Source organism: Urocitellus parryii, chromosome X (genome assembly GCF_045843805.1).
Source record: "Urocitellus parryii isolate mUroPar1 chromosome X, mUroPar1.hap1, whole genome shotgun sequence".
Lineage (NCBI taxonomy): Eukaryota > Metazoa > Chordata > Mammalia > Rodentia > Sciuridae > Urocitellus > Urocitellus parryii.
Window position 1 is genome coordinate 41,248,195 of NC_135547.1, and position 8,916 is coordinate 41,257,110.

Consider the following 8,916-nt stretch of genomic DNA (forward strand, 5'->3'; position numbering starts at 1 on the left):
TCCCAAGGATGAGACTGACTGAGATCCTAAAGAATTGAGTACAGGGCGAGGAGAGGAGGGTGGCTAAGGAGTAGCCCTGGGGCACTCCAAGGTTTGGAGAAAAGAAAGATTAGAAGTAGGACCTGGGGTTAAGCTCACTAGTAGATCATTTGCCTAGCAAGTGCAAGGCCTTGGGTTCTTACCTAGCATTGTGAACAAAACAAATAAAAGTTTCCCCCAATGATTAGAAGGTCCAACAAACAAGACTGAATAGAAAAACTAGGGAAGTGAAGAGGAGTCCCTGAAATAAAATGAGGAAAGAATCTCAAGGAGTGAGAGATCAGCAGGACAAATGGTGTTGAGAAGCCCAGTAATTAAGGACAACTAACCATTGGGGTTGGTAAACTGGAGGAACTTTGACAAGAACAGTTTTGGTGAAGTGTTGGGGATGGAGGCTCAATTGAATGGGCTGGAAAATAAATGGATTTAAATAAAAGAGTGAATAGGAAATGAGACATGGAAACCATGTGTATAGACAACTCGTTTAAGAGTTGTATTTTTTTTTAAGATAGAGAGAGGAGAGAGAGAGAGAGAATTTTTAATATTTATTTTTTTTTAGTTTTCAGCGGACACAACATCTTTGTTTGTATGTGGTGCTGAGGATCGAACCTGGGCTGCACGCATGCCAGGCAAGCGCACTACTGCTTGAGCCACATCCCCAGCCCAAGAGTTGTTTTGATTTTGTGGTTTCTTTCTGCTGCATTTGTTTTCAAATGGGCCTACTCTGTCACATGCATTATATTGGAGCTAGTAAATGTTTGAAGACAGAAAGATCTATCTTAAGCTTTTCCTGCATCAGAGATTGGCTCCCACATGTGAAAACAAAAGTTATGTCTTGTTTTACACAGAAGGGTGGAAGCACGTTGAGTTTGAGGCAGGTGGAAACTGAGGTTTCTGAGACACCCAGATTGTGTCCATTGAGGTAGATAGATATGCAGACCTGGAGCTCAAGAGAAAAATCTGGGATATATATATATATATATATATATATATATATATATATATATATCTCAACTCATCAATTCCTGGGCTTCAATGACTTATTGACTCATGTGAGTCAATAAGTCATTGAAGCCTAGGAAAGCCTAGGAATTGATGAGTTGAAAGAAGACAGTGGAGGCACTGAATAAAGATACTAATAATTTGGGGGCTGGGGTTGTGGCTCAGCAGTAGAGTGCTTGCCTCACACATGTGAGGCACTGGGTTCGATCCTCAGCACCACATAAAAATAAATAAAGATATTGTGTCCATCTTTTTAAAAATACCAATAATTTGGTGGTGGTGGTGGGGTAATGATTCAAAAGTTGAGGAAATTTCTGGTTGATGACCTGAAAGGAGATGGTTAGATTGGTTCTGCTCCAAAGGACAAAATTTGCCCATAAAAGACTAGCGAGAAGACTTCCTGAGATCCAAGGCTGCAAGGGAATTTGGAATTTGAAAGTGAGTCTAGATGGAGCCTGCCTGTTGACATTTTGTAATCTGAAAACTCTATGAATGAAGCTGTCCAGTATAATAAGACAAAAATTAAACCCTCCCTTTTTAAAAGAAAATGTATATTATGATACCATTTGTGTAAAATTTTATAAACTTCCAACATTCAAGAGTATATAATATTCATGAACATACACTCAGTGGTAAAGACCCAAGAACTTAAATAAGAAGAACCCTTGCTAACTGCCAACTTCAGGATAATAGTTGTCAACAGTTGCCAGGGAAGGAAGGAGGGAAATGGAACAGGGAGAACATTAATTGTTTCTGCAGTGTTTTCTTTCTTTTTTTTTTTTAAAGAGAGAGTGAGAGAGGAGAGAGAGAGAGAGAGAGAATTTTTAATATTTATTTTTTAGTTCTCGGCGGACACAACATCTTTGTTGGTATGTGGTGCTGAGGATCGAACCCGGGCCGCAGGCATGCCAGGCGAGCGCGCTACCGCTTGAGCCACATCCCCAGCCCTTCTTTCTTTTTTAAAGAAATGATCTAAGGTAAAGATAGAAAATGTGAACACCTGTTAAATACAGACAGTAGCTATCTGAGTTATGATGGTACCAACCTCACTGGGTCATTGTGAAGAATAAGTTAATCTGTCTAAAGTGCTTCTGACAGGACTCACACATTACTGCACCCAATAAGTCTGAACTATTGGAATCCACTTTTTTTTGCTTCTGTGCTTTTCTTTATGTTTGAAGACTTCCTGAAAGTTTAGATATATGTTTGAAAACAAAATCAGTCATTCCATGGAAAAAGGCCACTATTCATTTCCAAGCAATTTTTGTTCCAGCAGGCTGATTGCTGTTATAGGGACAGTAGTGAAAAGTCATTCATTACAAGTCATTCCATCTAACTGTCATACCCCCATAGGAGTGGGAAAGGGAGGGTGTTGCAGATGCCTCAGAAGGAAAATACAACCAGCTAAGCAGTGGGCTTATCAGAACTTCCTGATGGGTTTCCCTTGGACTTCTTACAATGTTAAAATTGAACTTGATATGGAGCATCTTTGCCAGTTTGGATGAATTGTAATTTCAGGAAGCTCCCTTTTATGGCTAAGGAGTAAAAGCAACAGTGGTGAGAACATCAGTACACCCTCCAGCAGTAGCAGCAGTAGCAGAACCAGCTAAACTACTTAGAGTCCTAGACTGATTGAGGATTCTGGGAAACGCCCTCTTCCTTGGAGAGGGCACAGGCAAAATGCACAGAAACTGTAAAAGTAGTAGTAGAAAGCACCCAGGGGCAGTTGCACATGCAAGTAATCCAGCAGCTGTGGAAACTGAGCCAGGAGGGTCAAAAGTTCGAGGCCAGCTTCAGCAGTCCTAAACAAAACAAACCATTGGAAAGTCAAGCTACCTCTTTGGACTAAGTCCGGCAAAGCTTCAGAGGACATTGGTGAGTCAATGACATACTCCATAGAGGAGAAGTGATTCTTTGAAAATAACTGCATCCCAGGGCAGCCATCCTTGCTTCCCAGGTGAGGGCTTAGAATCAGAAGGACCAGGAAGACACAGTAGCCTTTGGAAAAGAGCATAAAGACCCTACAGAAAACTAGGAGACCTGAGTTCTGTTTATTCCCAAACCTGCCACTGAGGGACTAGGAGATGTCAGACCAGTCATCTGGTTTGCTCACTTGCTAGCCTGCCTGCTTTTCCCTTCCTCCCTCCTTCCCCTCCATTTTCCATAAGGATAGAAAGTCAGATGATTCCTAAAGGGCCCTCCAGCTTTGACTCTTTTTAAAATGTTTTTTAAAAAAATTTTAGTGGTATTTGCACACAATACCTTTATTTATATGTGGTACTGAGGATCAAACCCAGGGCCTCACACATACTAGGCAAGTGCTCTACCCCTGAGCCACAACCCCAGCTCACCAGCTTTGACTTTTAATGGTTATATACTCCCCAACATTTCTTTTCTTGTGGTACTGGGGGAATTAAACTCAGGGGTTCTCTACCACTGAGCCACATCCTCAGCCCTTTTTATTTTTTTAATTCTGAGACAGGGTCTTGCTAAGGTGCTGAGGCTGGCCTTGAACTTGTGATCCTCCTGCCTCAGGCTCCAAAGACACTGGGATTAAAGGTGTGGGCTGTGGTACCCAGCCTGATGGCTCTGTTCTTACAGCAAACACTGCTCACTTTATCCATTGTAGCCCAGCTGAGAACTAAAACCTTGGGTAGATGGGAAATGGTCCTAATATATATCCAAGCACCTGTTTTGTTTTGTTTTTGGTACTGGGGATTGAACCCAGGGGCACTTAACTACTGAACCACATCCCCAGCCCTTTTGTATATTTTATTTAGAGACAGGGTCTCACTAAGTTTCGTAGGGCCTCCCAAACTTGCTGAGGCTGGCTTTGAACTCATGATTCTTCTGCCTCAGCCTCCCAAACACCTAGGATTACAGGCATACTTCACTACATCCTGCCCTAAGCATCTGTTTCTTCAGTCTTAGAATAATCAAAGCAAACATGTGAAGACTACACACAACAAATATGGAGGTAAGGACAAGATAGGGGACAATGAAAAGCAAGAGAGGCACCCTCAAGGCCCAAGAGCTGAGGGGGTGCTTAGTTAAAATTGGGGGAGGGGGAGTAATTACCAAGCTTGAGAGGAGAAAATGGGAAAATTTCTGGAAGGATATGATGGGGTTAAAGAGGGGTAGGTGGAGACTGGAGAGAGTTGTTGAACAGAGTCAGGTGGTTATTTCATTATTCCAACTTCACCTTCTCTCCGTCCGAAAGGATTTCAGGTACTTTACGGGGGCATGCAAACTCTGTCAAAATGGCATAAATTAAAGATAGAAAAACAAAGGAGGTGGTTGCATAGTTCAGCCAATCATAAGGCTACCAATGCATACCGTAAAAACCTCAGCTGCCACAAAGGGTGGGCCCAAAAGTTGTCTCTAAGCTTTCTAGCAGCCAACAGGAAAGGGGAAACCTTTTACAATGTCCAAGAGATAAAAACAAACTAATTGCTCAGAAGGGCAACTGTTTTCAGTACTAAGATCAGACAGGAATTCCTCTCAGGGTCCTCGGAGAGGATGCTGTGGGATACAATGAACAACATCCTTGACAACATCCTTATAATAGCGGTAGCAACAAGTTTCAAAGGGCTGTTTTTCATAAGGACCCTCAGGATCAACTGCCTGTATCCCACCACAGCCAAGCAATTAGAAGCTAAAAATAGCATGTGAAGGTGCAGAACACTGTGTCTAGTATGTTCACATGGGTGGGAAAAAGAAGATTATATATAGGCATGCATATGCATAGAACCTCTCTGGAAGAATAAATTGGTAATAGTGGTTGCCCCTAGGGAGAGGAAGTGGAGGAGTGTGGCCTGGGAGAGCAGACAGAGAGACTTCCTTTCATCATATACCATTTTTATTCTGCATGGATTTTTGTGAACCATGGCTTATTTCTTAAAATAAGAGCATTGGTTACAGAAATAATAATGGCATTAGAGTTTCAGAGGATCAGTGGGGTTTGACCTCCAAGCCACAGCCAGGCTGGGGATGTCCAAAAGTTATCCTTGATGTTTAAGAAAAGGAGAAAAGTAACATTTATTGAGCAACTCCTGGATGCTAAAGGGCTTTTGTTCATATTATCTGACTTAATCCACACAACAATCCTGCAAGAGAAATCTACCTTATAAACAATCAACTCCTTTTCCTTAGAGAAGACACTGTTTTGTTTTATTCTATGATTGACTTTTGGGAGAAATGAGCAACGGGGTGGAAAATAAGCAGCTATAAGGAATTTAAGAAAAAGGGAACCTCCCCATGAACTATTCATTTAACTTAGCTTCTAGAACATTCTTCCTTCTCCTTGCCTGGGCTTGACCACAGGTTTTCAGCAGGCAAACCAGGATGGTTTGCCAGGCTTCAGTCAGAAAATCAAGATTCACTCAAAATTAAGGTAGCCCAATAAAAACAATGATGCCAAGTTAAATATTAATCTCAGAAAAAATAATGAGCATAAGTATGCCCCAAATGTTGCATGGCTTCATTACTGCCTGGTGGCAATGAAAATCTCAGGTTTCTACTAGGCCTTTTCTGAAAACTAGTGGGGGTTGTATGGGGACACCTCCTTACAGCCTGGCTGGAGAGGAAATCTAGCTTTCCCACTCCATCCCTGCTGATGTGGATGGGGTGGAGCCAGTTTTCTTTGTGATGTTTGGCTGTACTAGAGCAGTATTGTCTAAAAGTTTTATGTCTTGCTAGGTTGCCTCTTTCCTGGTTCTTTGCCTAGAGAGAGTTTGGATTTTTCTAGAGCTTTAAAAAAAAATCTCTGCCTATTGACATTTTTGGGTTGGCAGATTCTCTAGCACCCAGGCCCAGGATATATGAGGCAAAAAGAAACCTGGGGAATCCAATACCATGTTGTTTCTCAGGTTCTGAAGTTCCTAGTTGGCCCATTTCCCCCTCCATCCTAAAAAGTCTTACTAAGTTTTTTGAAAAATATATGATGCCTATGGTTGTTATCTGACATCCCGTATTTTTATTTTCTAAATCTGGCCCAGGATCCCTATTACCAGCTGAGGCAATAATGACTAATGGGAATTTTAGAGGAATTTTCAACTGTAAAGAGTGCAACAATAAGAAGGTTCTGTTAAATCCTTATTATCTCAAAAAAATCAATTTTTCTAATAGAATTAAGGTGATCCGCCAACTTTCTTTCCCATTTCTGGTAATCAGAGTTTTACTATGTTTCTAGAATCTTGGCTAACTTCCCTTCCCAAGTATTTGCCAGTGACATTGAATTTGTGCTAATGAGGCCCTCTGCTGTCTGCAGAGAGAAGGGCAATTCCATAAATCTACAGGCTGTAGCAAATTTCTCTGCAGTAGAACAAGGTGATCAGGAGATTATAAATTACTTTCAATTATTACAGTACCTGATCCTCATATTATGAGGATCTGTAATTCCATAGCCCTGTTTAGTTTCAAGATATTCTTTCCTTCTCTCCTCACATAGATATGTAGTAACATAGTTCGAAAAGGAAAGTTATCTCATTTTGGACATTTTAGTGATAAGCTCTTCCCATATCCCCCCAGTTGAGGTACTGGGAGCCACCTGGGGCCTCATTGAGGCAGGCCTGGGCATGACAGTCAGTAATATCTGACAAAGAGAGGGAAAAATTCACACAGGCCAAGCTAGGACATAGAGTTGTGTTAGTCTGGAAGCTTCCATGGCCTTTACTCAACCAAACCAATAAGGAAAGTAGAATAGTGTTCCAGCCCATGGACCAAACAGACCCCAATTTATGGAAAGTGGCTGGCTTTCTAATTAGCATTGGTTTCTGCTCCATCTACGAATTCACTGAGAGTCTTGAGTAGGGGCAGGGAGGAAAGCAGCGGCAGATGGCATACTATAGACTCCTGGGAGGCACTGAAAAGGACACAGACTAACACCATAGGTACAGCTACTCTCCCCACTGAAGGAAACAAAGTTACAATTGGTACTGATTCTGTGTTGTTCCAGAAAGGAAGGAAACTTACAGTTATTATTACTGCCATCAGGCACTCTATATAGTTATATCATTTAATAGTCACAACAGCCCTGATAATAAATCTATATTGACTGAGAGTTGACACAGAAGTGACTAGCAATGTTCCAAGTACTTCATGTAAGTTGTTTCACTTAATCTTCACAATACCACCACCACAAAGTCATTACTGCTGTTACTATTTTGTAGATCACACAGCCAAGAAGTTGAATAGCTGGGATTTGAATTCAGGTTTGATGCCACAACTCAGGCTCTGAACGACTACCCTGAACTTTTGGGAAATAAGGAATTTGAACTGGGGTCTGTGAAGAACTTTCAAATCTCAGGGGCCAAGGTGAAGGAGCCAGATGGAGGAATGTATGCAAGAATTCACTTGCCCACACTCAGTCTGGAGAGAACTTTGAGCTGGTCAGAGTGGCTCTTGAAGCTGTTGGTATTTTCTGGTAAGCCCACCAGATGCAGTGGTTATTCTTTGTGAGGGGCACAGTGGCTGACAGGAGGCAAGAAAGGACTTTCCACTGCTATCAATGTTTTGGGTTTTTTGTTTGTTTTTTTTTTTGGGGGGGTACTGGGAAACTAACCCAGGGATGCTTTACCACTTAACTACACCCCCAGCCCTTTTTATTTTTATTTTTATTATTTTGAGACAGAGTCTCACTAAGTTGCTGTGGCTGGCCTTGAACTTGTGATCCTCCTCTCTGAGCCCCCAAGATGCTGGGATTACAGGTGTATGCCACCATGCCCAGCAATGTTTTGGGTTTTGATATGGATGGTAGATATGTCAAATGTGTGGAAAACTCATTGAGATATAAATTTATACAATTGTGTACTTTATAATTTTGTTAGGGCAACAAGAGTTTTGGTAAGATGGAGTAGACATAATTCTGTACTTATATACACTTAAAAACTTTGGACATTATCCATAAAATAACCATAAGAAAGCTCAAAGGTGGAAAGAGGCAGCTAGGGCTCACTTTCCCCTCTCCCTCTCTCTCTCTCTCTCTCTCTCTCTCTCTCTCTCTCTCTCTCTCCCCTCCCTCTCTCCCTCTCTCCCTCCTATATCCCCTCCTTCCTGGCTTCCATGAGCTGACCAGCTTTCTTTCACCATATCCTTCTGCCAGAGCAATGGAGTCAGCTAACCATGGACTGAACCTCTGAAACTGTCAACCTAAAATAATCCTTTCCCCTTTCCTCATCTACAAAGGAAGAAAGGAACCCTGAGCAAGTTCACAAAATAAAAAATAAAAATAAAAAGGGCCAGTTCCTGGTGGGATTGCAAAATGGTGCAACCACTCTGGAAAGCAGTATGGGGATTCCTTGGAAAACTGAGAATGGAGTCATCATTTTATCAAGTTATCCCACTCCTTGGTCTATACCCAAATGACTTAAAAACAGCATACCACAAGGACACAGCCACTTCAATGTTTAGAGCAGCTCAATTAGAAATAGCCAGACTGTGCAGCCAACCTAGATGCCCTTCAGTAGATGAATGGATAAAGAAACTGTGGTGTATATACACAATGAAATACTACTCAGTTTTAAAGAAGAATGAAATTATAGCATTTGCAGGTAAATGGATGACATTGGAGAATATCATGCTAAGCAAAGTAAGCCAAACCAAAGGCTGAATATTTCCTCTGATATGTGGATGCTGATCCATAATGGGGGCAAGGGAAGAATGGAGGAACTTTGGATTAGGGAAGGGAGGGGAGGGAAGGGTGTTGTGGGGGAGATGGTGGAATGAGACAGACATCATTACCCTATGTATGGGTAAGATTGCACAAATGGTGTGATTCTAATCATATACAACCAGCCAATTGAAAAGTTGTGCTCCATTTATGTAAAAAATAATTAATTAATTAAAAAATAGGGCCAGGAGCAGTGGCTCATGCCT

The 8,916-nt window shown here is 41.6% G+C and overlaps 1 non-coding gene across 1 annotated transcript; it reads left to right on the top strand.

Annotated features, from left to right (window-relative positions):
* Nucleotides 1-718: 718 nt before the first annotated feature.
* On the top strand, nucleotides 719-856 carry LOC113192521 (small nucleolar RNA SNORA12). The gene has a single exon (XR_003302024.2). It is a non-coding gene; the product is annotated as a small nucleolar RNA SNORA12 (small nucleolar RNA).
* Nucleotides 857-8,916: the final 8,060 nt, after the last annotated feature.